This window comes from Actinia tenebrosa, unplaced genomic scaffold (assembly GCF_029948245.1).
Source record: "Actinia tenebrosa isolate PJP-AT-01 unplaced genomic scaffold, QUT_ActTen_1.0 PGA_scaffold0__85_contigs__length_37466705, whole genome shotgun sequence".
In the NCBI taxonomy this organism is placed as follows: Eukaryota; Metazoa; Cnidaria; class Anthozoa; order Actiniaria; family Actiniidae; genus Actinia; species Actinia tenebrosa.
The window spans coordinates 34009819-34037244 of record NW_028292569.1 but is presented as its reverse complement, the minus strand read 5'-3'; the positions used below and the strand labels follow the sequence as shown (position 1 = coordinate 34037244).

The window sequence follows — 27426 nt, the reverse complement described above, 5'->3', positions numbered from 1 at the left end:
CTATCTGCGCTGTCTTTAAAATTATCAATGAATGATACGTTAGCTGTAAGGTATAATCAGTAAATAATGTTAAGGTATTAGTATGTACATTAACATCAAAATCCATATGTAACATATATACACATTTACACAATGCAGTTACTAAAAAGTACTACTTACAACGTATATATTTCCGAGTAAGGTTTCTTCGGTTAACGATAGAAAAAACGTCTTTTAAAATACCAGTTTTCATAAAAAGCCTCTTCAGAAAACCGTGAAATGTTTGCATGGCAAATTACCAGGCAGTTCTTAAGAATTAGAGTACCAAGGCCTCATCATGAAAATTTGAAATAAGAAATTGCAAGCTGGCTTATTTTTGAGTATCGTAATCAATCAATTGCATGTTTTGGCACTTACGTGTTGGAGTGAATAACTTCCTTAACAATAACATGATAATAATTGCGGTAACTCATGAATGGCTTTTTCCGCGACTATCCACATGCTGTCATTTCGCCCATAGGTTCACATTTTATGGAACAGCAAGAATGATTGAGGCTTTGCAATCACAATTAAGGTTTTATTGAAGAGTTTCATCAGCTGTAGCCAAGCATTTGGTTAAGTTTTATTCCGCACTTTATGATAAAAAATTTCTATTAGCTGTCGTAAAATAGTAAAATTTTGAAGGTTTCCGCCGACTTTCGTTATGATAGTGATATGCACAATTTGGTTAATTGATTAAGAATAAGGATGCGAAACCCATATTAGAAGTAAGGATGACACTCGAATGCATCTTGCAGTTTTATATCCTAGACATAGTACTGTATGACTCTTTATTTTATTGAAAGTTTCATTAGCCAGTATTCTAGTTTCTAGATTGAAAAAGGACATTAATAGTCTATTTCATTTTGAAACCAAGGAGACGTACGTCAGTTTACGTTGCAGTAAAATGGTTTCTCTAATGTAGTTTGGTATCACGAACGACACTTAAAAAGGTTTTCGTGGACATTTGTCAATAATTGAATGAATCGAATCACTGGTCAAGGCAGTTTTTGTGGTATTACGTATAAAAAAAGTAACAGAATATTCCATTATTTGATTGTCGTATATATTTAATCCAGCTGTTCGGACATTCAATACGAAGCTAACGTCAATGGACTATGATGTTAGCTTCCGCAAAAATACACTAATTGATATGTCACCCACAGGCTAGTAATCGACAAGTCTAACACTTTGTAAAGCTATTTCCTAAGACTAATCCCTATAAAAAGCAGTTTAATAGCTTTCTCCCCCGAAGACCGGTGGCATGTAAATTGTTTTTCCCCTGCCGCGCTATCCAACGCTACTCATTGAATGCCTTTCGTGAGAAATGCACTCATCAAATTTGAATTAATTACTATCGAATGTTTCGTAAACAACGAGCCATGACCTCGGTAATGGGTCTCAAATATATATATAACATAACCTTTGGACATATAAGGGCTTTATGCGACTTATGGCGCTACCAGAAATGATAATTAACGATCATTGGACTTGTATTTGTACAGACTACCAACATCAAATCCCATAAATGAACGAACAATCGTTTTTTTATATACAAAAACGGCCGTTTCACCTCTGTTGTTAATTGACAGCAGTACTGATAACATATGACTATATACTACGTTTTGGAAATTGACATATTTTTGCTGCTTTCATTTATCTTTAAAAAAGTGATTATGTATGTATCGAGTGGCCTCTATAACATAGTTTTCTATTAGTTTTTTTTAAGCTTTGGTTTGATCCATTGAAACTTATATTAAGCTTTTAACATTAGAAGTGCCAATAAAGTGTGCCTACCCTGGTTAAATAAAGTCATATCATTATTGTTATTATTTATGACACGTTTCTCTAATATTTACTATAACCCTTCAGTGTAGGGAAAATATTCTGATTAATTATTGTTTTTAATTTCTTATAGCGCTTTTTCACTTATCGCCAATTGCGTTAACGTGTTATTTAGGTTCTAGCATATTTTTCAGACAAAAAAAAAAAAAAAAAAAAAGAGGGGTAATTTATGTATGTTTGTGTATTTGGCCCTATTTGGGCAGTAACTCCTAACCATCAAATGATTATGATTGCCCAAGATTGCAGATTTGAAGATCATTTTCTTTACATCGCCGAAACGATCATATCGGTTAACTTGGGGTTGGACTTGATGATAAAATGGGAAACTGAAAAGCATTCCTGTGGTGACTGACGAGAAAAAGAATCTAAAAATACGGAATATATCTGTATTGGAGTTTGTTGCTTGAGCTGCGTCGTGAGTTGAATCCATTCTCAATTCACTTTTAACCGAGTTTGTTCGTCTTGCGGTAAACCATCTTCCACTCAGCAGCTGCCCCATTATTACGGATTCATGATCAATCGACTGACGTTCAACGATTCGTTTTTATGGAAAAAAAAAACAAAAAAAACAAAAAAAAAAAAGAAAATAAATAAAAAATAAAAATAAAAAAATAAAAAGATGCCATTAAGATTTCATGGCAAATAATCCTAATCTACTATTCATTTTTAATTACGTATAAATTTGGTGTTTTGTGGATCTTCATAATTTTTGATTCCGGATATCAATGATCGATAAAGATCAATTAGGAAATAACCAAGAAGAACGAAAACAAGGCAGAAAATTAAATACCGCCCTCGTTTGTCAGTGGACGGGATGTACGTTGAAAATACTTCACGTTTAAAATTTTCACCATGAATTTTGTTACTATTGCGTAGAAAAATCCAGTTTCAAAACGCTCGTGCTGCAAGTCAAAAGTCTTTAACGATCTTGAACTAAAACGATGTCTGAGTGCATTGGATAATTAGGCAAAAAGTTTGAAGGCTTTGATTGCCTGGAGTTGCTGTTGTCCCTTCCTATTCACTCGGCATCTTTTAAAACCCTGTCTACGCGAGAAAACGTTTTCCCAAATAACACGTTAGCCGCCTTGGGTCGTATTATTTTTTCTAGTCTTTCAGTATAAAATCGAACGGTAATATTTACAAACTATATCACTCTATCATAAAACAACAATGACGATCGGAAAATAGTTTAAGCGTCAAGTTTTACTAATGAGTCAAAAACTTGAAGAAAGTCAGTCCTTTGAGAAACTAAACGATGGCGCGGCCTTCTCAGCCTAGTTTAGTTTAGAGTTCAATATTACTTCTCGTCAGAAGGCTTGGGATTAGTTGAAAATCTTTCGAGTATATATTAACAAAGCCAAAAATTCAATCCGAAGTTTGTAAACGGCAGCAGCAATATTTGTCTTAAATGAGATCTCTTACCGTACTCAGACGATGGTAGCTAAGATGATGGTAGCTACTAAAGATGATGGTTGGTTTAATTTTCCTCTTCACGATATAAACAAATAGGCCGTTTGGACTTTCCTTTGCTCTGCATAATACAGCTTATCTAATAAAACTTTAATCATCTTTAATTTCTAAAGCATTATTAAGCTACGCTCGACGGGGTGGGAAAAAGGGAATGACGATCCTACGATATATCTATATCTATATCTATATTGCTCTATATTTAGGCTCTTGGGGGTTCACCGATATGGCAGTAGAACGAGCTATAGCTATCAGGAAAATGACAGGATAAGATAAGGAAGCTTTCAGGAAAAAAATATATATATATATAATCTTGAAGTTGAGTGTCTTCCTTTAAATAGCATGCACCTCACCATCCCTGTCAGGCCGTCATCTTGGGATAATGATAAACGTCTTATTTAATAAGACATATTCATCGATAACATAACTTAAGCCACAAAGATATATACTCCTCAAATAGTTAATAATAAATGGATCTAGTCTAGGTTTGAGAGTATTATGGCTATGTATCCCAGATAAACCTTAACATAATCCATGTGATACTGATAACAACAAGTAATAACTCTACGTCATCATGCAAGACTCGGGAAATGTTTCGGTATCCATGGTAATCATTGTTCTCTTAGTTCTAAGCAAGTCATGACAGCAAGGTACATTTTTAATTTTCTTTTATCTGTTCCATTAGTAATAAGCAGTTAACACGGTGCCTGTGTTTGTTTTATTTCTATGATTCTTTGAGGTACAGTCATCGTGGAAATTATGGCAAACAATTGTCTTTCATTTAGACTCACTGAAGGATGGAAATGAACTGAACTAAATAAACATGTCATGTATGTATTAATAGAATCATTGTAAATTGAGGGACTGACAAATCGGACAACCATGGATTGAAATGTTTGAAAGGCAACCCGATCTATTATTATTAGATTATAATTGATTTTTCGTGCACTATTCCAGAGGCTATTATTACGGTTGGCCACCGAAGTAAACAGGAAATGTGACGTCAGAATCCTTAACGGTCCCGCTTTGGTTGGGAAGGAACTTGAGGTACGAATTTGCTAGGACCGTTACTTTCAGTTTTTTCACAAGGCAATGAAACTGCTTCTTCCTTTTGCTGTTTTATTTTAAAAGGCTTTCACTCGATGGAAATTAGAAATAAAGACTCGTTCAGTTATTCAATTATGAACTTCTATTCATGTGCGCAAACAGCGAATACTGATTTTAAATATTCTGAGAAGATATTTTGACAAGAGAGAAATATAGCCAAAACGCAATGAAGTGCTTTTTCTATCAACTTCTATAGCTAGTCGGGACTTTCTTTGACATATCGTCCTTCTTACGGTTCAGATAACCGCAAACCCACAAGGATCTAGCGCGGTCTATCTAACGGCTTATCAACAGCATTAAGTTCGCTATAAGAGCAATTTAGTACAGGATGATAAAGTAGGTAAATCTTATTATTTTTCCTTCAGTTTCTATCTTAAGTTGTACCGCGCTATTTATATTAAAAAGGCAATAAAACCAATTTAATGAACAAACACCAGCCGGATAACCTGAGATATAATGATTATAAAGTCACGAAACGTCTTTTAGCTATTCAATTAATTCAATTTATTACTTAGTTAGGATAGTACGCACGCGCTAATTGGTAGAAAAATGTGTTTTATTAGTGAACGGAGCAAAGTGCTGTCGCCATCAGCGCGCGCGAAGTGCTGCTAGATCCTGCGACCGTTTTTCTTTTAGCGTAAATAAATTCAATACCGAAATAAAATTATTAACTATATAATAAAACTAATAAAAGAAGCTTTTTCCATGCTCCGTTCAGTAACAAAGCGATTAGGAAGCGCCGTAAGCACTCTTTCGTGCTTACGCCACTTTCTGCGTGCTTTATTACTGAACGGAGCACGGAAAAAGCTATTTTATTTGTTAAACATTAAAAATAGCATTGGAGGGGTCTGTATTGATTATGAGTTGGGGAGTAAAAATACTCCTGTTTCGAGTTCCGTATGTTGCTCAGGGATAGCCTCTAATTTGTGCAGAATATTCATGTGTTCTAATGAAGGGCCGTGGAATTTCAAAGTGTTGTGTCTATATTTACTTTCAATCAATCATCCAATCCAATAAGCTATGAATCAATCTACCCGTCGCTATCCAATTACCAAAGTCACCTACAAATGTAATGAGTGTTGCCGCTGAACGTTGACCCAATACGTAAGTGACCAATCAAAAATGTAATGTAATGTAAGCGACCACGACTACTATCTATCAGTTAACCCGATCAACTGAGCGTTACACCAATCATGGTGGTTGTTCTATCATTAATAAAACTGAGCGATATATTCTACTAAAAACAAATTAGAGTAGCTATACAATGATAGCCACAGGAAGATAGCAGCCTGTGATGAATTATAATTCCAATGTAATTATAGGATTTTATTCAAAAACCAGGACTTAACTATAATCTTTTAATTCAGCTCCTGGTCCAACAACAAACATTATATAGGGTAAAACTCGCAGATCGGAAGTGCACAGTCCAAACATACCACAATATACAGTATTGCTGAAAGGAAGGAAGTCCCAAATACACTATGGATTTAGTCGAGGCTAATAGCTATTTGTCAGTGACAAACAATGTGTCTTGTCAGATAAGTAGACAGCTACTTACAAGGTTTGAAATGAAGATTTGCACATGCATGGGATCTTTACTAAAGATACGAAATTCGATTTGAATACGATTTTATAGATTTCGTCACTCTAAACATTCTAATGCTGGCAATTGCGCTTTAAGGCAAATTTTGAACTTATTGCAGTTTGATTTTAGAATTATTTTGCAAAAAAGATGTTAGATTCATAGCACTTTGAAAATAAAATATTTTTTAATTATTTGGTCTTGTCGCATCTGACAACCAATCGCTGATAAAAGAGGTTTCTTTTTTTGCAATACTCAATGAAAAATTTGGGTAAGTAGTTGTCATTTTTTTTAGCGAATCAACTAGTTTATTTCGATTCCCAGATATCGTTTTTCACGCAGATATATATCATACAGCTAAGCTAATATTTATGCATTTTCTTTAACGTTCTAGGTATGGAACACGGAATGAATTGGGCTTATTTTTTAAAAATGTCCTTTCCTCTTTTTTTTTTTCCCGAATTAATTCCGGCAGGCGTGAGCTTTTTTCTCTCTCAATCTATAGCTTACTCTTCGACAAACATTTTTAAAACACGAAGTAACACAGGATCACAAAACACTGACATATAGCTAAGAAAAGAAAAAAAGCTTACCCAATCTTATCTTGATCGCTCCAGCCAGTCACTCACTACTAGGATAGGCCGTAGTTGCAACTGTCCCAACGTAGAGAAATATGAAGCCCTGTGATGTAAATGAAATTTAATGCATAAATGCATGAGCTCAACAATTAAGTTAGAAAATAACTGTCAAACAAATGTACCAAATCGTGACTAGACTAAGACACATTCAATACTTTGGCAAACTTGATTACACAAAACCCGTAAAGTTTGTCTCTGCTGCCTTTAGTTAACACTTCTCCAGCTGTCTGTTGACCATCACTCACTCACACTGTGTTTGCCTCTAATATTTTTGCCTTATAACTAGAAATGAACCCAATTCGTCGACTACTTTCTCTTGCCTGTAATAATTAGGTGTTGAAAGCTGAAAAAACGTTTCTTCTCAGTCCTTAGTTCTTTAAAAGAAAGATCTTTCTTTTTTTTTTTTTTACATCATTATATTCTTTGGTTGAATAGCCTAATGGAGACTACAGCTGGATAAACGTTTTATTGTAAGCCTTCGTTTTGTCACATTTGCATAATCAATTTGTCATGAAAAATGTTTGGAAAAAAGTCCTTTTGATATTGTGGCATACACTAAGCTATACTTCCATTACAGTGTTTTTCTTGCATAAAAGTTTGGATTCTAATTAAGTCCCGAAAGCAGCTTATTTTTATTGGAATTTCGCAACAATTTTTGCTATTTTAACTATGTGTTCGGCTTTTGCTTACTAGTAATCATTTATCTTGAAAGTCATTTTTTAGCTTTGATTTCATGTATCTGGCCTTATCATTCGAATACACCTTGAATACCTTGGTCTATTGCTATTTTTTAGTTAAGTCTTCATATATAGAATTTATAATCCCGCCCATAACTGCAACCCTTAAAAATGCTTTTAAAAACTAATCATAACATACTCTACCTTAAGGCAACTCGGGCTTGTCTAGTGAAATAGGTAAAAATAGATTACTATGTTAGTAACGCGGATTCCTTAGAGAACTAACACAAGAGGTTCGAGGACACTCAATGTCGTAAGATCGGCAGACCGGCTCGTTTGGTGTCAGAAAAGCAACCCAGTTGTAGAACCACTCTGACTTCTGTCAACCACTGCTATCATGCTATATCTTTTTGCTCTTTAATTGGACCGAATATCTCCCTCTAGAAATACTACTTCCTTTGAATTAGTGGGCGTTAATTTTGGGGTTTTCTTTTCAACGTTATACTGATATCGACTCCGCTCCACATGTATAGTAAGAAACATCCGCCTATCTACCAAAAATAAATCCATAAATTTGTCGACATTTTCCTGCCAGGTATAATCCGGGCATTATTTCAGGATTATGAGCTGGAAATCCTCTATTATTCAATGAATTACGCTTATCTGTGAATACGTTTAAGTCGAGATTACTGCGGACTGTATTTAATGAAAAATAATGCCGCTATTGTCTTGTTGGTGTGTCTCGAAAAAGCTGGACTAAATCTGGAGTTCTTTGTAACATTACTTTAATTTTAGCCTTGCTTTAATTTATTTTGTAAATAATCAATTATGCAGTTTGTTAGGATTGAAGTATGAATTGTACGGAGTCAAGAGAGAATGAAAAAAAGAAAGGTATATTGTTTTTGAAGATCAGTGACAGCGTTCGTGTCACACCACACGTTCATCACGCGGCATTCACCCGTTCAACCGCGCTTGCATACAGGTACCATTAACAACCAATATCTACAGAATTCTAACATGTAATAACCGGATCTTCAAGACGTATAAAGGAATCGAGGATTGAGATAAATATTTTGTTTCCTATCAATAGTATTACTGCAGCACTTAAGTCTAAATGTCAAATATTTCCAAAGGTACACCTTCCTCTTTACCTTCTTTTGTAAGCCACAATGGGTTACTTTCAAAAAAAGGACGAAAACACCAAGCAAAGCGAGAAAGACTTTATATTGGCCTGATAACGCAAAATCAGATCATCTTAACATGATTTAGACTGATGAGGTTTTCAGGTCATTGACCAATATTTGTGTACACTGTACACATATTTGCTTGCAAAATCTCCATACCTGACTTTCAATTCATATAATAACAATTCAATTCAGTTATTGCTAAAGTGTTCTCTTCAAATCACAAAACGAATGAGGAAAATATATTTTATTACAGTCGTTAATTTTGTCCAGAAGCATATGACCGCTATAAACGTCATGGTGGCTTAATTTTATCATTTTATTTTGGACTTTTTGGTGCCGATTGAAATGACCCGACGCTGTCACCATTTACTTAATTTCGATATGAAAAATCGTGCCTTTCAAGATTCTATTTTTTAAAGTGAGGATTGTTATTGCTATTTAGAAGCTTCACTTGCGCTCACTCATACAAAGTTCCAAGCATTTGAACCAGTATCGCTAATTCATGCATACAGATTGATTCGATAATCCAATATTGTTGAACAAAACAAGGGATTATCCTTAATTTAGAAGAAAATCCCTATTTTCTTAATTACTCTGACTTTGAAAGTCTTAGTAGGGAGCTGAATGGCCATGTGATTGCAAACTGTCATAAATTCGTTTATAGTTAGGTTATGAGGTGAACATCAATGAAAGCCGCTCCTAAAGTACTCAACGACAGGAGCATATAGGAAGGAACGATGGTAGGGAGACTCTTATGAAGGAACGATGGCTTTTGCTTTTTACTGACTTGATTTGTTTTAAGTGTTAATGAGATCCTACGATCCTACGATCCTACGATCCTCCTTATCTCATATGGTTTTTGATTTACTGTCAACAAAACTTTCCCTTATTATATCACTCTAGCTACCTCTATGATTCATGAATATACCTTTTATAAGAATGGCGTTTTTTATTTAAGAAAATGGTAAGTAGATTATGACGTTCAGTAAAATAAATGACAAGAAAATAGCGAGTGTATACCACTGGTAGAAATGTTTTCCCTCTCTAAATATTTGATGACATTTGTTTTCAGTAGGTTTTGGATGTTACGATATAAAGTAGACAAAATAAAAAACAATAGAATAAACTAAACTTTGAAATTGAAAACCCTTATAACAATCGAAACAAAATCATAAATTGTAGTGTTCTATAAATTTTAAGTTAAAAAAATCCAGTCCCATCGTCGATTAACAAGAAATCACATAAGAAAATGTTTTTTTCCATCTGTAAGAGATTACTTTCCTCCGTCATGTACAAGGCATTTTAGTTTTTCAGTGATGTACTTACTTTCTTTTTTGTATGTCTTTTGAGTTGGTATATAAGTCCGAGGATGATCTGTGTATTTTTCCCTCTGCGAAATGCAATGAATTTACCTTCTAAGAAAACACATATATATAACACACTCCAATTATGTCATGGACATGATTAAGTACTACCTTATTACGAAAGACAACATATTTGGCAACATACGTGCGGACATCAAGAACTTAAACATTAAGGAAACCGCTATATTAGACCGGGTTACGAGTCGGTAGCTTTTCAGCAAAAAACAATTATATAACATTTTAAAGTGTCTTTCACCGATTTTTAATGCAAACAGGCGGAATTCCGGTCGTTCTCATTGGCCCACTTTGTTTTTACGGGTTACCCAGTTGATAAAAGATATAAAACTATGTTATCTTAAAAATAAAAATATAAAAAAGGCAGCAAAAAATAAAAAATAAAATAAAAATAAAAAAAAGCAAAGAAATTGTTTATTGGGAGCCTACAGGGTTTCTCTGGCAAAGGAACTATACGTTTAATATATATTGTTAGAAACATCTTAATTTTAGTTACGATTTGCTGCCCTCTTAAATTAAAAGTGGAACTAATTTAAGCTCCATTTTGTCGAAAAGGCAGAAAATTTTTTTTAAGAAAAAGAATAGAGAGTGAGAGGGAAAAAAGGGAGAGAGAAACAAAAGAAACACGCACAAAATAGAAACAAAACAAACAATCAACACGATCAAGAAGTTTAAAGAGAGCCGACGCATTATTAAACTAGGTTGGTAGACAAAAGATGCGCGCGCATGGTTTATATTCCTTGAATTTTTTACTAAGCGCTTTTTTTCCAATTGGCTAATTCAAAAACGAGCAAGGGACTGGGGCGAGTTTTGAATTTTAAGCTAAAGACGTCTGGAAAGTACAGTTATCAGCGCGCATTAATCACGGATTTCATATATTATATTTTGCTTTTTTTCTTAACTCATAGCCGGTTTTATGGACTCCATATTGGTGTTCATTGTTACTTGATTCCGCTTTAAAAGCTGTTTTTGGAATTATAACTTCGATCGCTACAGTTAACTACGTTATGGTTCCAAAATGGTGGAAAGATTGGACTCTTTAAGTTCCAGCTCGTCCTTTAAAAGCACGCGCACGTTTTATATTCCTTAAATCTAAGTAGCTATAAATTAAATAACACGAAGGAAGCTATCTTAAAGGTGGAGAAAGTAAGGAAATAAGAATGAAAGAATTTCATTTGAGTAACCAGATTAAAATAAAATGAAAAACGAAAAATACAAAACCATTTTTCAACGAAACGGAATGAAGAAACATTGAATATATTTTATTGGAAGATAAGGAATGAAAAAACTTTGGCAACGTCAATAGTTTTTCCCTGATTTTCTTTTCTCTTTAAGATAGACACGAAATTGTCGTGCACCTGTACAAATTTAATAGAACGCATCTTTTTGGGGTATGTATTGGTTACTATCTCTCACTATTTACGAAAAAAAAGAACCCGGAATAAATAATGCTCTTTGCATTTAAAAGTCTTTTTCTCTCAGAACAAGCCCAGTCATGTTTGAAAACAATTACTAGTCTGGATATTAATAAAATTTCTGATAGATGAAAATTTCTTAATTATTGAACGTTTTAGAATGTAATACTAGAAAAATCTAGTTTTAAAAACTGCAGGTGACAGACAACTTTTACGAAAGCAATTTCCTCCTTTCCGACTGAATATATATATTCCTCGTCTCACAGTTGCTTAGTAACCAGGCAGTTTTATAATACGAAAGTGAAGCCTTAAACAAGCAATCGACATTATAATACATAGACATAAATTACATACACCTTGAAGAAATAATCAATAAGAGGTTAACTAAAGCGGTTTCTTTGATCCAGAAGTCGCTCGAACGTTTTACCGAAGAAGCAGGTCGGGTGTTAGTTAGCCAGACTAATTAAAAGCTGGCCTGTGAGCAAAGTGAAAAATTACGATTTTTTTTAATTGTCTGTTTGTCATCCGATCCTTCAGTCAGTTTGACAAAAAAAGTCATTTGCGAATCCTGAGGCATTGGATTCAACCCCGTTTAATTCAATGACCTTCACTACCCGAAGAAAAAGAAATAATCCTCAAATAAACATAAGATTCTCCTAAGAGAAGCAAATATTATTCCACATATCACAAATAGGATAACAATTTCTAATACGGTGTTAATGAATACGCCAACTACATGCGTTTGAACATACGTCTGTCTTTGGTTTTAACGAATAAAAAGCGTTGAGATAACTAATGATTACTTTGACCAAATTCGAATATTAATTCAAATATTGCTATAAAAAAAAACACGCGCTCTATAAGTTGAACAATTGTCTCTCTTTGAGAGAGAAAAAAGACAAAAAACACCCAAAATAACACCAATAATGTGATTGTGATCGCAGGTTGAACTGGCCTAGAGCATTTCCACAGATCTGCCGATAGGATAAAAACGTCTGATTGGTCGGCTTGAGAAGTTCAATTAAAAATGGCGGACCGATGGGTCTATTGCCAGGATATGAATTGATATCATAGGCAGTACCGCACTTGAGATTAAAAAAGGAACAAATAAAAAATAGAATATGGAAAATCAACATTCTCTTCAATAGTGCTTATACGATTGTATTTTTGAAGGTCGGTTACGAGAGACTTTAGGTTAGTTTAGTTTAGTGCATATTAACGAGGGTGTTGGTGAAAACTATATCGGCTGCGGGGTAGTCGAGAGAGCAATTCAGCTCAAGATAATATATTTCATATAATGGAATACAGATATGTTGTGAAGTTGTGGCAGTCGGTCGCACACTAAGATCAGTTGGTTCCAACAGGTTTCGTTTTAGCATTATATAAGAATGTCAGCAAATTCAGCTCAAGATAATTTATTTTATATAATGAACTACGAAGTTGTTACGTTGTAGCGGTCGGTCGTACACTATGATCAGTCGTTTCCAGCAGGCTTCGTTTTAGCATAAAGACTTATTCAGCTCAGGATAATCTACTTCATATAATGGACTACGAAGTTATGAAGGTCGGGGCGTACACTATATAGTCACTCGGTTCCAGCAGGCACTGTTTTAGCATTACAAGACTGGCTAAGGCCACTAGTGTTGAATTCTTTAATATATTTATAGATCCTTTTGGAAAGTATATACATGAACAACGCAAATACTGTACATATAGTCAAATTGAAAAATGTTTTTCAGTAAATGCATGCATGCATGTGTGTGTGTGTGTGTACAATGTGTATATATACATGCATATCATTTATATATATCTATATATATAATAGTTGTCCTCGATTATTTCTTACCTTTCTTATTTCTATATATATATATATATATATATATATTAAAAAAACTATTGTAAAAAGAATTGAGATCGTATGATTATGCGTTTTTAAGAAATAATAATAATAATAATAATAATAATATTAAATATTATGAAATCATGTTCCTTGCCTTGTTAGCGGTATGACTATAAATTTCCAATATGTTTCAGCGGCAGAATATAATCTTGCGTGAAATGAAAAGGAAATTCCGTGAGAATTTGGAAATAAAAGCGCCCAACGAATTACTGATACTAATTTAGACAGATATGCACAAAAGATACAAGCAGGTCAATGTCGTAAAACTAAGAACAGCTAAGCAGTAGACGTCATGATTGCTGTTTCAGTCTACTGGTTTATTATTAAACGCAAGCAAATTGTTGGGAGTTCCGTTTGAAATGCTGGAAAAATGCTTGGAAAGGAATCTTTTAATCGATGTTTAAGAGGCAGTCTTTTTCAAAGTGTTATTAATATCGTTAAACTGACAAGGTTTACCTTTTGATCGTCAAAGCTCCTTTCAATAACTTCTCTTTAAGATTTTTAGTAATACAGTCTTAGTATCGATTAACTATCTGAAAATAACGCATTTATCTTAATATCGTTAAACTGACAAGGTTTACCTTTTGATCGTCAAAGCTCCTTTCAATAACTTCTCTTTAAGATTTTTAGTAATACAGTCTTAGTATTGATTAACTATCTGAAAATAACGCATTTATCTTAAAATCCAGTGGCTTCAAATCACTTGGAATAGAAGGCCATCACAGGCACTGAGGGAAGAAATGGGAGATAATAGCATACGATGTCTCTTAAGAGTCAAAATGGACCACCAAGGTTTGAGGGTTCTATGTATCTCGACACGATATAGCAATACCGTAATCTACTTGATTATCAAAAGAAATATGATTGGCTCTTGGATTACGTGGTGGTTTGCTTGGAGCGATAAGATGAAATGGAGTTGACTACGCGATTGAAAAAAAAATCATCTGAACTAAATCAACATGTCGTTGTGGATCAATAAGGCAGAGACATTTTGTTGGCGTGCCATGCCGAGGCCCATTCAATATTAAGATGTGTCTTTTGCATAATACCAAATTTACCACCCACTCGAGCAACTTAATAAGCGCTGTTTATAATTGATATAGAAGAATACATAAAATATCCGCAACAAAATATTTCTGTTGAGTGGGAAAATCTTAAGCATTATCTTTGGAAACAAGAAATAGTATCGTTAATTAAATGTATAGAAGTTTGTACATTATCACATAAGGAAGACTAATTTTTCCGGCATATATTGATAATAATATTTTAATTAAACTAAATATTTGTTTGATTTTTGTTGGCCTGCCTTAAACGTAAACGATTTAACCGCGCTTTCCGTTAATTCGACGTAGATGGTTTTTGTAAAAGTATCGTAAGCCTGAATAGATATCCGGCGCCAAATCCTCGGTAGATATACAAGCATGAAGTTTTTGTATTGAAGTGAAATAAATGGCTGCCAGAAAACCGTAAATATTCCTTATTTACGTAAGGGAAAAAATTGCTTTAAAAGGAAAAATACCCCTCAGTCATTTGCACCAAGTGTCTTCCGTGTAATGACAAGAAAACGAAGTTCTCATACTCATTAATAATTCATGAGGAAACCAGTCAATCAATGGCCTATTTTTGGGTCACATGATGTTACTTGAAACCTGGTAAAGTCATGTGAAAGGACTGCATTCAGTCTGTAGTAACTGGAACAAAATAAATTCAGTCCTAGTCGAATAATAATAAGCATGTAAAGTCATTTCAAAGCCTCCAATATCGGACTGGACGGGATTTCAAGTCAGCGCAATTATTTCCAAACTAATTGCTTATGGCCTTGAAATCCCGTCCAGTCCCATTGTCGGCTTTGAAATATTACTTCTCATGGAGTGCTCTGTTCAGTCGGTCTTCAGAAAGCAGTAGCTACGGAGGGTATTCAGGTCTATTATATACTTTAGTACTTTTTATACTTTTTATACAATTTATTTTGTCTATATTTCATTACGTTAAAATTTTCAGCATATTATATTATTTGTTAATGGAAATAATAATGTATGAGAAATAGAGTGGGCGTCCGATATTTCAGCGCCATGTCTCGTGTTAATAATCCTCATCAGTGATGACAGCAAATCTTCATTAATAGTTCCCAGCAGCAGAGTCATCACATGGTGAACGTGATTCACCAAATTCCGATATTTTGTTCTCAAATTAAACCGTTATTGACTAAGTATGACACTTGATAGCCTGAACAAACCTTTTCTAGGAGAAAAATGTCTCAAAATTTTGAGGAAATTCAGGGATCATGCCCTTTTTTCCCTCCAGTAGAAAATTTGCGCTCAAATGTGGCATGGCTTAAATAATCTTAACAACAGTTCTTGTTTCTACTGTGAACATTGTACTTGAAATTTTAGATCTGCCACTGCGTTAGGCTGAGACCTTAGATTTCGTTAGACTGGGCATGACATTGAAAAGTACCAGAATGATGTGTAAGGGAACGGACAAAGAACTCAGTGTTTGCAATTAACTCAGCGGTTGGGCGAGAATAGCAAAATAAGATGACAATTTTCTAGAGAGATAGGAATAAAAAACCGTTCAATTTGTATTGTTTAGGGGAGGCATATGGCTCTCTATTTTACATTCTAATTATTTTAACGAAAGTGCTGTGCGACAAGTATTTTTGTTTGTGTTCAACCAACCTCGTTTAGCCGGACGATTACAGTTTTAATGAGCTCCCCCTCCCCTCCCCCCCCACGGTAAAAAAACAAATGGTCCCTAATATAATGTAATGTAAGCAATTGCAAGCGTATGATATATATATAACATATTGGCACAGATAGCCTTAAGAGAGAGGACGGATGCAAGCAATGGAATGAGAATGAATAACGAAAAAAATTTATAATTTATAAATATAATGGAAAAAGTAAAGAGATAAACCGCTAAACAAATAACACTATAGAAGTAAGAAATTAACAATCGGCAATTTTTTTTCAATATCTAACAGAACAATTATTCTCCGAAGGCGAAGTGAATATCGGGGAATATTTACCGAGACGCGAGTCTTCGAGCTGCGAGGTAAATATTCTCCGATATTCACTGAGGCTGGGACAAATAATTGTTTTAGTATGAATACACAGGTGATTCTTTCAAAAAAAGAAGAAAAAAAAAGAAGATAAAAGACTTTTTTTCTGGTAAAAGCAACAAAGCGGCTGGTCGCCATTTTGGATTATCGCTGGAGGTGATTATCGTGTGATAGTGTGAGTTTCTCGACCAATCAGCGCGCGAGATTTTCAATAATCACCTGTGTATTTTTATTAAAGGCAATATATTTAAGGAGAGGAACAAAGACGGGAAGAGCAAATGATTAACATTGATCCGAGAACACTTGAACATCCATAAATAAATTTCAATTGAAATTGCTAAGAAATTCCTCTGTGACGTTTCTGTGAATTTGGAGTTTATTCTGTAGTTAGAAGATAGATTGATATATAAGATACAATTCTATGATAGCTTTCAAGATAATATTGATGAAGGCTTTACATGCAATGATCTATTATGACTTGAAGAAGATGGTGATGATATTCTGGACAGCCTAAAGCCAATAACTGATTCGAAATCAGTCACTTAGGAGCAAATACGGCAACGCTCATTGTGGTCCAAGAAACATTAAACTGGCTTGATGACAGTAATTTAGTATTGTTTAGTCTTAGGAAATTGTTTATTTTTCTTTTAGCTCCTTAGTTACAAAGTTCATCATGGGAACCTTTAATGAAGGTTATCATTATCGTAAAAATGAAAATGAACAAAAGCAGCAGAATTGCAATTCTATGTGGGAATTGGTTTTCTCACGATCGTACTTCGTAATAGTTTTTGAAATTCTTTCACTATTAAAATTTTCGATTCCTTAGAGAATACAATAGTCATCATTAAAGAACAAAAGCCAATGTGAAAAGGATTATGGTCTAGAGACGGGGGTAAAACGTCATCTCGCTTCAGGCTTATTGTATGTGGGAATCGGTTTTTCTAACGATCGTACTTCATGCATTTAATTTCAAGGACCCTAAATATGTCTCAGTCTAGCTGTTTGAATCGCTTAATCTTGTTTTTGTGAAGAGATACTGATGGCTTATCGAAAGTTTATCACATTCTAAGAACTATTTCATTATTGCATTTTTAAGCTTCTGCTAATGATGTATAATAATTAATACTAATCCCTTTCAGTTTTCCTTATCATATAGCATTTGGTGGACAGTTACCTTTTAGTGTCACCTAGACACATCAATCTTACTTGCAATTGTTAAATTCAATATCCACTGAACTTTTAGAATTCCTGTTGAACACTGATGTATCCACTTGGAGTTGATATCTCAATATAGTCCTTTGCATACAGCTTGCTTCTATTTGTATGCTTATCATAACCACTGTGCATTTTTAATACCGATACATCTCCTCCTACTCTGTCAAGTCTCCTTCTAGAAAGTTTTTAAGTACCAATTTGCGATTATTTCCAAGTAGTTAGCCCATCAGGCTTTGATCTTGGAAGTCGAATTAAATGATAAAGATCTTCATTCAAGCAGCGATTCGTGACTTTTATATGATGCATCTCCTTTATTAAAGCGAAGTAGCTTTTCGATAAAGACACTCTAGTGCTCGAGAAAGCGACGTCAAGACTGACCATTAAACTCGAAAAGCACAAATTGGTTTTTGGTTCCAAGAAGTCCAAAAAATCGACCAAGCTTATCGTTTTGCAAGATATCCCTCAGATTCAAACCGATTCGTGAATTTTTGGAATCGAATCTAATCATAGTTAGTAAATTAGGAAATAAATAAGAATGATGAAGGGTCATCACATGTGGGTAGAGTTTGTTAGGTCCATCCAAAGGCTTTGGTCCATTTGGGTTTCTCTGCAGGCCTCTCAGTTTTGTTTTATATAAAACCTACAACACGCTAATCTCCAATTCCATATATCTGTTTGTTAGCCATTCCCTGACTTTGATCGGCCTAAATTGTTGAACTAGTGATAAAATTTTAAGGATTGAAGAACGATTGAATGAATATTTGGATGAATGAATGAATGACAACTTTATTTAAAAGCGGTAATTACATTCAATTAAACAATTGGTTTTCAAGTAAGCCGTTGATAGATTATAGATACTGGATAGAGATACTCGCTGCAAATGAAAGGAGCAAACTTAGAATAAAAGAAAAGAAAAGTTTGTGGTATGCGCGCCATAGAAATAACTTTAAAGCGCCTTAGAATTTTTGTATTTGCGTTATTATTATTATTATTATTATTATTACTGTTATTATTATTATTATTACTGTTATTATTATTATTATTATTATTATTATTATTATTATAGCAACTTAGCCTAGATTATCCAGCAAAATTGTAAAGTGTAACTTATCTCACAGATCAAACAAAAACGTCCATAAAATAATAATAATAACCTTATTTATCCTGAAGAAATGAGTCAGCGTACACAAAAATTGTCACGCTGGTATTAATTCATGTGCAGCAGCATTTTCGAAACGAATACCATGCATAGCATACTCGCTTGGCAGTGTGTTTACAACGCCCCTATTGTAAACCATTATGTATTTTATTGAACAGGCTAGCGTGTATAAATAGACTTGATTTCATCTGTTTGAAAACAATCGTTTTTTTCACTAGATCTAGAAGCTTGCTAAAGGCAAGACTTAACAAGACTTTGCGCGATTTAAGAGAAGGACTAGATAATTAATTTTTTTGTTTTGTTTTATTGATGTGTATATATTTTGTTGTACTTAACCGTGTTTCATGATCCATTGTTATGCTGGCTTTTTGTGATGGTTTACCACAAGTACAATAATCACTTTTTTACTTGAAACAGGAAACATCTGCTCGGCGGTGGACGTGGGATTAATTCAGTCAAATCTAAAGTGTTAAAACTTCAACCCTCTGCCAACTGCTCAAGGGATTATTTCAAATTCAAGGTGAGCCTGAATGATTTCTGGGTAATTAATCTCCTTGGTCAATTACATATCAAATGTACAAGTGATTGCTAATATTAATTAATGAATACCTTATATTATTATTCCAAAATGAAGAGTACTTCATTATATAACCCTTATACTAAGGCGGTACAAATAAATAAACAAAGTTACTTCTACTCTCCATTAAACTGCAACCCGAAGTATTGCGATTTTTTTAAACGATATTACATATAAAAGGAATCCTGAAAAGACAAGTGTCAGCCAATCACAACCGAGAATGCATTGTTAATTATATATTAACATACATCGATCATAACTTACGATATGTCCCACCATAGTGTTGTTGATGAAAAATAAAATCACGATTACGTTTAAAAGGGTATCAGGAAAGACTAACGGTCAGCCAATCACAAACGAGAATGCATTGATAATCATATATTGACATACATCCGTCATAACTTACGATATGTCCCACCATAGTGTTGTTGTGAAAAATGATATCACGATTACGTTTAAAAGAGTATCAGGAAAGACTAACGGTCAGCCAATCACAACCGAGACTGCGCGATGCACTTCCATCAAAAGTTATATATAACTGGCAACGCCATGAAAAATGTCAGCATGAAGTACGAAATCAAAGAGCTAGTTCATTTTGAAAAAAATAGTATAACATAAAATGGTATCGTCAACCCTAATCGAGTTTCCGAAAGGAAGAAGTCGAAAAAAAGGCTATTTTTAGCTCAACATTACTGAAGGTGACCAATTAATCCATAAAACCTCTAATACTACTGGTGCAGGGCGATAACTATCGCCGTCAGGTATAGTAGTTCTTAAGAAAAATCAATAGAAAGAAAATTTCAAGGACCAGAGGAAAGCCTTTTTTCATTTATTTTTTTCGTAATAAAACAAATTAGAAAAAACGCGGAAGTCAGAAGGCGAGGCTTATCAGATCTATCTTTAAACTATCTAAACCACGTTTTACTAACAGCAATCAATTAATCTTTCTTTTTTTTATAGCGCGTGTCTGTGGGTCGGGTTTTGCTCTTGCTTTTGCTATTTGATCGTTACTCGATAATGTGTGCATACAGAGCATACACGATACTAATGTGGTTGGTATAGGGATTGTGATAGTGCATAAGTTATGTTTGTCGGTCTTCCTGTCCAAACTTCGTTATTCTGAGTTTCCGGATAGTGTGTTAGTTCATTTAGATTAATCAGTCTCACTACTGACACAAGAATCATCATTATAATCATCCAATAGGCCTTTAACCAACAGGTCACGTGACCCAACCTCCTTAAAAACGAGAAGTTGTGTCACAATGAACAAGACAAAGTTAGTGTATTTATAATATAAGATAGAACACAACTTTGATAAAAGATTTCCAGGAGTTCCTTGCATTAGCGCAAAGTCTACCGGACTTCCCACTTCATGTGTGAGGTGCAAAATTTGCGTTTGTATGTTATTGATTCCTTACGAGATAAAATCGATAAAAAAAACTGATTATATTAAGAAAAACCTAGCAGACTTAATAAACCATAAGGTTGTTCATCATTAAAAAACGTCTTCTTAGAGTTTATTTAGATGAAACCTTTTTATTAATATTATTAACAAACCTTAAATGAAAAAAAACGCGTATCTGTTGACACTGGTAACGCTTTCTAATATAGGGTATATATATATAATATATGAATATTAGTGATGCTGATGCTGGTTTAGATTGAGCATCTTCAACTTCAACTCAATATGCATTTCGTTAATTATTTTTACCCTTCGATATATGAGTACTTGGTGTTATTAAACATGGATAGTCTGCTATAGTTTAATTAAATACATAACAGTGTAAATGTTATGGTTTAAGAGTATCAGTGTCAATAACAACACGTCCTATTTAGAGGCAAACACTCTACGAGATCAATTTTGTCGGCAACCTGTTAAGTTTCGAAGGTATTGTCACTTGTGACATTACCCAAAGTAAAATCCAAAGCACTTTATCTTTTGATAGTCTTTATTTGTCTGAAGCAACAGTAATATCCTGAACGCTGGAGTTTCAAATCTGAACGTCTTCTTTGGAACGGAAGCGCACATCTTTGTGAAGCCAGTTTTCGATTAGACACCACATGCCTTCAGCAACCCTGATAAATGCTTTCATTTATCCTTACCGTCCATAACTAACTAGATAAAGCTGTTTTTATAAATGGCGCAATCAGTAAGAGAACGAAAAGAAAGGCTGTACATCAGTGAACTAGTGAATCCAGCAGTCTCTGACGCCTTAAGCTTCAAAGCGGGGCTCGTAAATCGTTTAACGGTTTAACCAAATGACTAGACTGTGTCCCTTTTCATATTCCACTTTAAAGAGTAGAGCTGTCGCCCAGGCAATCATTTCATAAATTTGACTAACAGCTAATGAACGATGCTCGTCTCAACTGATGTTTTACAAGGTATGTCAAAATATCATTAAGGACCTTGAAGGAGCTAGGTAAAGGGTTTCTCGATAGTAGGACGCTATTTAAAACTGGAGTTAGTTCAACTAGTAAGTAAACAGGTTAGTGAAATCGATATACGCAAAAGCGGATTCCGAGTCGTAGGTTTTGTAGAAGAAAAACACTTTTTTGTGCTAAAACCAGTGATACTTGCTCGCTGTATTTTTCCTCATCGGGCCGGAGAATTCTTGGTAGTTTTAGTTTGAGGCAGATTGTTTTATGAATAAAGTAATGCTGCTTTTATTTATTCGGACTAAACTCCATAACGTAATTACTGCACCAGGCTAACGCAATTAAGAACATATAGTTTTAGATTGAGTATTTTTGGGGCTATACCGTCTAAATATAGTATAGCTATGATCCTAAAAAGGCCATGATTGGTTATTACGGTAGTCAGGCGTCAGTCACTTGATTGACTCAGTCATGCATGTTAATCCTAGCTTGACTTTGCTGATTTTCGAAGTCATGTTATAAATTGAATTCAATACTCGATGCGTAGCAATGACACTCTTTCTTTGAAGAAAAGACGCTTTTGGATTTTTGCTTTGAAAAAAAGACGGTTTTCAGCCTTGTTCTCACCAACTGTCAGATAGATTGGAATACTCTAAAATATTGGCTAATAGTTTGGAACGCTGCTCGCACTCCTTGCTCAGCGCTGCATGTCGGCGCGTTCATACGCGTGTACCAGGATAGCAAACTTAAGCCGCGGAATATAAAAAGGAAACCGTGGAAAAGAAAAGAAATCCTCGTTTACCTACGTATTATAGTTTATATTTTCCACCAACATTAGCTTTATTTCTGGTCACCTTTTCCTAAAATGTTCGTCCACTCGCAATTTCCGCATTCATCAACCTAGAATTGAGGAATTTTTGTTTTTATAAGTAGCCCGAAAAAAAATTATGATGATAAACTTTATGCCTTTTTAATACGCTTTGCTTGACATATATTGCCGTTTATGAAGCGATAAATAGACGCCTCCAACAGTCATTTAACTCTCTTTTCATAATACCTCACAGCTAGTCCAAGGTCGTATTCTCGTTTTATTACGTTAACTGTACGTTTCTTTGTTTTGTTTTGATAAGGCTGAGTCGATAAGTAAAATCTGCCGGCATGAGCTCCTCTAATCGCAACTCAGTAATGTCAATATCGATTTTGGCGGGAAAGTAAGCGCGCGCGCGCGTCTTACTCATACTGACATTAATATAAGTATAATTCTTGAAGGGCTGTACGTGGAACAGTTATTATCGGTCTTTATCCTTGACTTTGCATCTGATTTTTTCTGTCATTTTATATGAACATTATTCCTGTTTTCTGATGTTATAATTAGCTTTGCTGTCATTTGTTGGTCTTATTGTCTATCTCTTTCACTTCCATTTTGGGCTTTCCCAAGGAAAAAAAATGCGTTCGTTATCTTCCTCTTAATTAATTCTATTATATTATCTGTAAATGAAACCTTGACTTCGACTTCAAAGCTCAGCTTCGCACTTAATTGTATAAAAGATATATTCAATATTATTTGAATTGAATAGATAATATTAGTTATATATTATTGGTTAGTGGAATATAGCAATTATCATGGCAAATGATGCGCCGTTATGGAAGTTCCTATATCCTGTGGGCGTTGAGAGGCTTTGCCCTTCCGGCTAATGTGAATTTGAAAGGCATTAAAAAAGAAAGAAAAAAAAAATGGAAAGAAAAACATTTATATGCAAATAATGATTGATATTTGTCAATTTACCCTAGAAGAAGAGTAAATTAGCAATTTGCCATTAAATTATCATGAAACATAGTTCGACGCTCTCCCGATGTTTTAAAGAGGATTTCCGGTTATTTTAGACCTTATTTACGTTTTGGATCACACACATCCTAATCTAAGATCAAGTTTCTGATTGATTCTAGGCGGCGGTTTTCTTAAGGAAGTATCAAAATCAGTCGGCTTCTCACCTAACGGGAATGAAAATTAAAAATTGCTATTCTTGACACTAGAGAAAAACGTTTTCCACATTCGTGCATTTCAACACGTTTTCTAAGAATTTTGAAGAGTTTAAGCAGAGGTTATAGAGTTAACTCTGGTTTGAGTGAGAAAATAAATGTTTGTTTTCTCAAAGTATACAAAAAATTTCGAGAGTATACTTTTGTCAGATCAAGATACTGTATTAACAAACACAATATGAAAGAATTAGCCTTAAGTTTCAAGCATGGACACTAAGTTTGGGCATTTTGTGAAGTCCAATTTATTAGGCATATTTGAAAATCAAATTTACTTATGTTTTGACTAATTTGCACACGGATTCAGAGCATGCGCCGACGTTTTTCACTCGTGTCGTTATTCTTACGATGATAGTTATTATTTTGGTTAGTTAGTCATCTAAGTACACACGGTGCTGCTACATGTCAAGATGTTTTGATGTTTTCGTGTTTTTTTTTTTATTCAGAAAAAAAAATCTTTTTCCCACTTATTCAAAACAAAAGACTCAAAATCCAAAATTCAAAATATAAGCTTTAAAAGCCATCCAGTATTCGTGAAGAATAATTGTTTTTACTAAGGCAGGAATATTGTTAATAGAAAACTTATCACATATCGATAACAAAAACATTGGTATTGAATATCCCAAATAAATCTACAGCTGTACCTCAAAACGGCTCAATGACAAATGGAAATATATGCCTATTTATAACGACAGTAAAGTATTTTTGGTATCAGCTAGTCTTAAATTAAATCCCAATAAAACTAACATTTCTTTTATATCGATATCATCAAAAACATTGCGGATCAACTTTAGGAAACGGTTAACTCAGAGATCGAGGAAACCCCGCGGAAGAAGCCCTCAAATGGAGAGAGAGAGAGAGAGAGAGACCCAACAAATAATATCCAATAATACACTATTGCTTTGCCACCATTGCTTAAACGAGTAGTAATTATATAAATATATAATTATATGAAAATATATATATCTGACTTTGTTTAGTTCGAACGGGTTTGCTGAATAGTATTTGCCTTATGGAAGAACCTGGCGAGGAAACTCATGATACGTAAATGAATTACTCATCTCGTAGTGATAATGGGATAAGGGTTCGAAATTATATCTTACTCTCTGGCAACGGTGTTTGCATTGAAAAAGGCAATTTATGCATGTCCACCCTTATACCATACCCCCTGCAATTTTCAAAAATGTAAATGCGGTTAAGCTGCAGAGAAGAATGACATCATATACTTTGCAACAATATGGGATCTTCCTTTTTGTACTTTATTGATGCTCATCGTATTTATTGATTTGAAGTTGGAAAACGTTTAGAATTCCCATCATCCCAAATCCATACCTTCGTATGTATTCTCTTTTCACAGTATTAGCTGTTCTTGCCTTGCTTTGATGCGGTATTAAGCGTCCGTTCTTGCTTACCTGACTTGTGCTGATGTGTAACAGATCTGGAGATACATATTAGTATTGAAATCAGTTTACGCTTTAACTAAGGTTTACGCAAACCATTTAGTAACACAAAATGTGTTAAATACGTTCGGTGTTGCAATACATCACGTTGGAGATTATTATTAGTTTGATATTTAAAAGAATAACAATATTGTATATCCATTCAGTCGTCGATCAGATAATATCGTATCGTATCAAACTAAAGGCAAACTATTTTAAAGAAAAGTCGGAAAAACTACTTATCGGAAAGCGTAGTTTGTCTTTCATTGTTATGGTGACTTCTCCATATTAGTTCATTTTGTGTAAGCATAATTCAAACAATATATGAACATGCTAATTCAAACATTTAAAAAACTCCACTAACTATTTCAGTCGTGCCAAAAATTTCTCCCACGTTTTCTTGCATAGAACATATCAGTTGTTTTTGAATGACCATTGATGTCACTATTTTTCAAAAACTGAAATCCTCGCTCGACAATAGAAGCAAAGTGTAGACAGACTTATTATTTTTATTTACAAAGATGTCCGTGGGTAGTGTTTTTGTATATTTATATAATGTTACCAATCAACGGAAGTTTGTCGATCTCTATTGTGTTTAATGTAACATGTTTAACTCCATTGTATTACTAAAGCAAAGTTTAAAATATCAGTATATAAAAGCGCAAGCCAGTGACTGACAAACTTAGGAAAACATTGCAAATGATATCTTCAGTAAAAGAACTAATAGATTCAAATTCAATAACATCCTTTTTGTTTGGTCTTAATGTTTTCCTATTTCCTTTTTTTGGGTTATATCAATCTCAACCTTCATCAGTAAACAAAAACGCTTCTAAAGAGAAATCACACCTTATTTGAAAATGGAAAAGATTAAATGTCGACGTATATATATATTTCTTATATTTGGAAGTCTTTATTTTCCAGTACTGAATAAAATAAATAAATAGATAAAAAAAGTAAGAAAGGAAAGCAAATAATAAAAAAATAAAAAAAAAAAGGGAAGAGTATGAAAAGAAAAAAAAAGGAAGATAAGATTAATTTTCAGAAAAATAATAACTGACCTGATTGTTTTCATCGTAAAAACGCAATAAGAAAATAATACGGTTTTGCTTTGGCTTCATTTTTTAATTTCTTCTCTAGTCTAGGCTTATAGGCTTTTATCTTGGGATCAAATTAGCAAGTCATTAGGACATTGATACCAAGTGGACGTTGGCTAGAGATAATACAGTTTTTCAGAGATTTTCCTCAAAGTGATGATAAAAATGATACCACTGGGGCAACGTGACCTTAGGATTAATGTATCTGGGATATTTGTTTCATCCTTTGTCGTGGATATTGATTTTAGTATATTCTATAGTTTTGTGTTTTATTTGGGTACTGAACTAATTAAGATATTTCGCTCTATTTTCAAATTTTCTTCTTCTTCTTTTTTCTTTTGCACTCGTATGTAAAAATTTAATTACACCAAGAAGAGATGATCTGCGGACCTGATAACTTGCCTTAGGCTGACGTTATGAAATCAAGTTTTTAATTAACTATTATGAAAAGCTTTGTGTTCGTGAGAAAAAATAGCGAGCACTTTCTCGAAGATGACTTTTAAGCTGTTTCAAATATTCAGTTTAATTTGCTCGATTTCCGGATGTGATTAAACAGCAACGATTGCGATGTATGCAGTAAAAAAACATAACCCGTTGGGTATTAACACTAAGATAAAAAACAATAAACGATAGTTTATTGACGATATTCGGTGACTAAAAGTTCTGAAATTCCATCCAATGAAGTTGCAGTTTTTTCAACACTGAGTAACCAAGATGACACAATAGAACAATTTATCTCATGTGCACGCATATCCATTAGGCGCCTCTGTACAGCTGGTGTAAACTTAATGTATTTAGTGTTTAAAATATAGCAAACCGGCTTTGACCAAAAAAGCCAAAACATTGCATTGATGTTCAGTACTTAAGTGTAGATATAAAGAGAGAGTAGTCTAGAGGGATTTCGAGTTTTCTACTTCATATACATATATTTTTTTATGTGGAATTGAGGAGAAAGGAGGAAAATATTATCCTTATCAATAACAATGGAACATCAAAAATGATCATAAATACAATAGTTATGAAAGTATTATAAGCAGCAGCAGCAGCAGCAGCAGCAGCAGCAGCAGCAGCAACAAAATGAAACAGCATGAACAACAATGACAACAACAATGAATAACAATAGCAATTGATGGTTTTCAACCATTCCCAAGAGAACTAAATAACAAAAGACACTGCGGCCATTTGGAGGATATAACAAAAGAATTCATTGACAATTCTTTTGTTAAGTTCCTCCAACACGGCCGCCGTGAACA

General features: G+C 34.0%; 2 protein-coding genes across 11 annotated transcripts in view; one reads left to right on the top strand and one right to left on the bottom strand.

Moving 5' to 3' along the window:
* LOC116307367 (alpha-1B adrenergic receptor) overlaps positions 1–9917 on the bottom strand; it is a 33117-nt gene extending 23200 nt beyond the window's left edge. Inside the window, exons 1-2 of one of the 2 annotated variants that reach the window (XM_031717588.2) lie at positions 9848–9917; positions 6613–6700 (exon numbers count right to left, since the gene is read on the bottom strand). The gene's annotated coding sequence lies outside the window, so the exon portion shown is untranslated. Of the gene's footprint in view, positions 1–3285; positions 3414–6612; positions 6701–9847 lie in introns of those variants that run through there. The other variant, XM_031717592.2, reaches the window with a different exon arrangement.
* Positions 1–27426, top strand: part of LOC116307366 (histamine H2 receptor) — a 159794-nt gene that overhangs the window by 50097 nt on the left and 82271 nt on the right. For all 9 annotated transcript variants that reach the window (XR_004198392.2, XR_016118830.1, XR_016118829.1 and 6 more), the window contains exon 3: positions 19068–19170. The gene's annotated coding sequence lies outside the window, so the exon portion shown is untranslated. The remainder of the gene's footprint in view (positions 1–19067; positions 19171–27426) is intronic.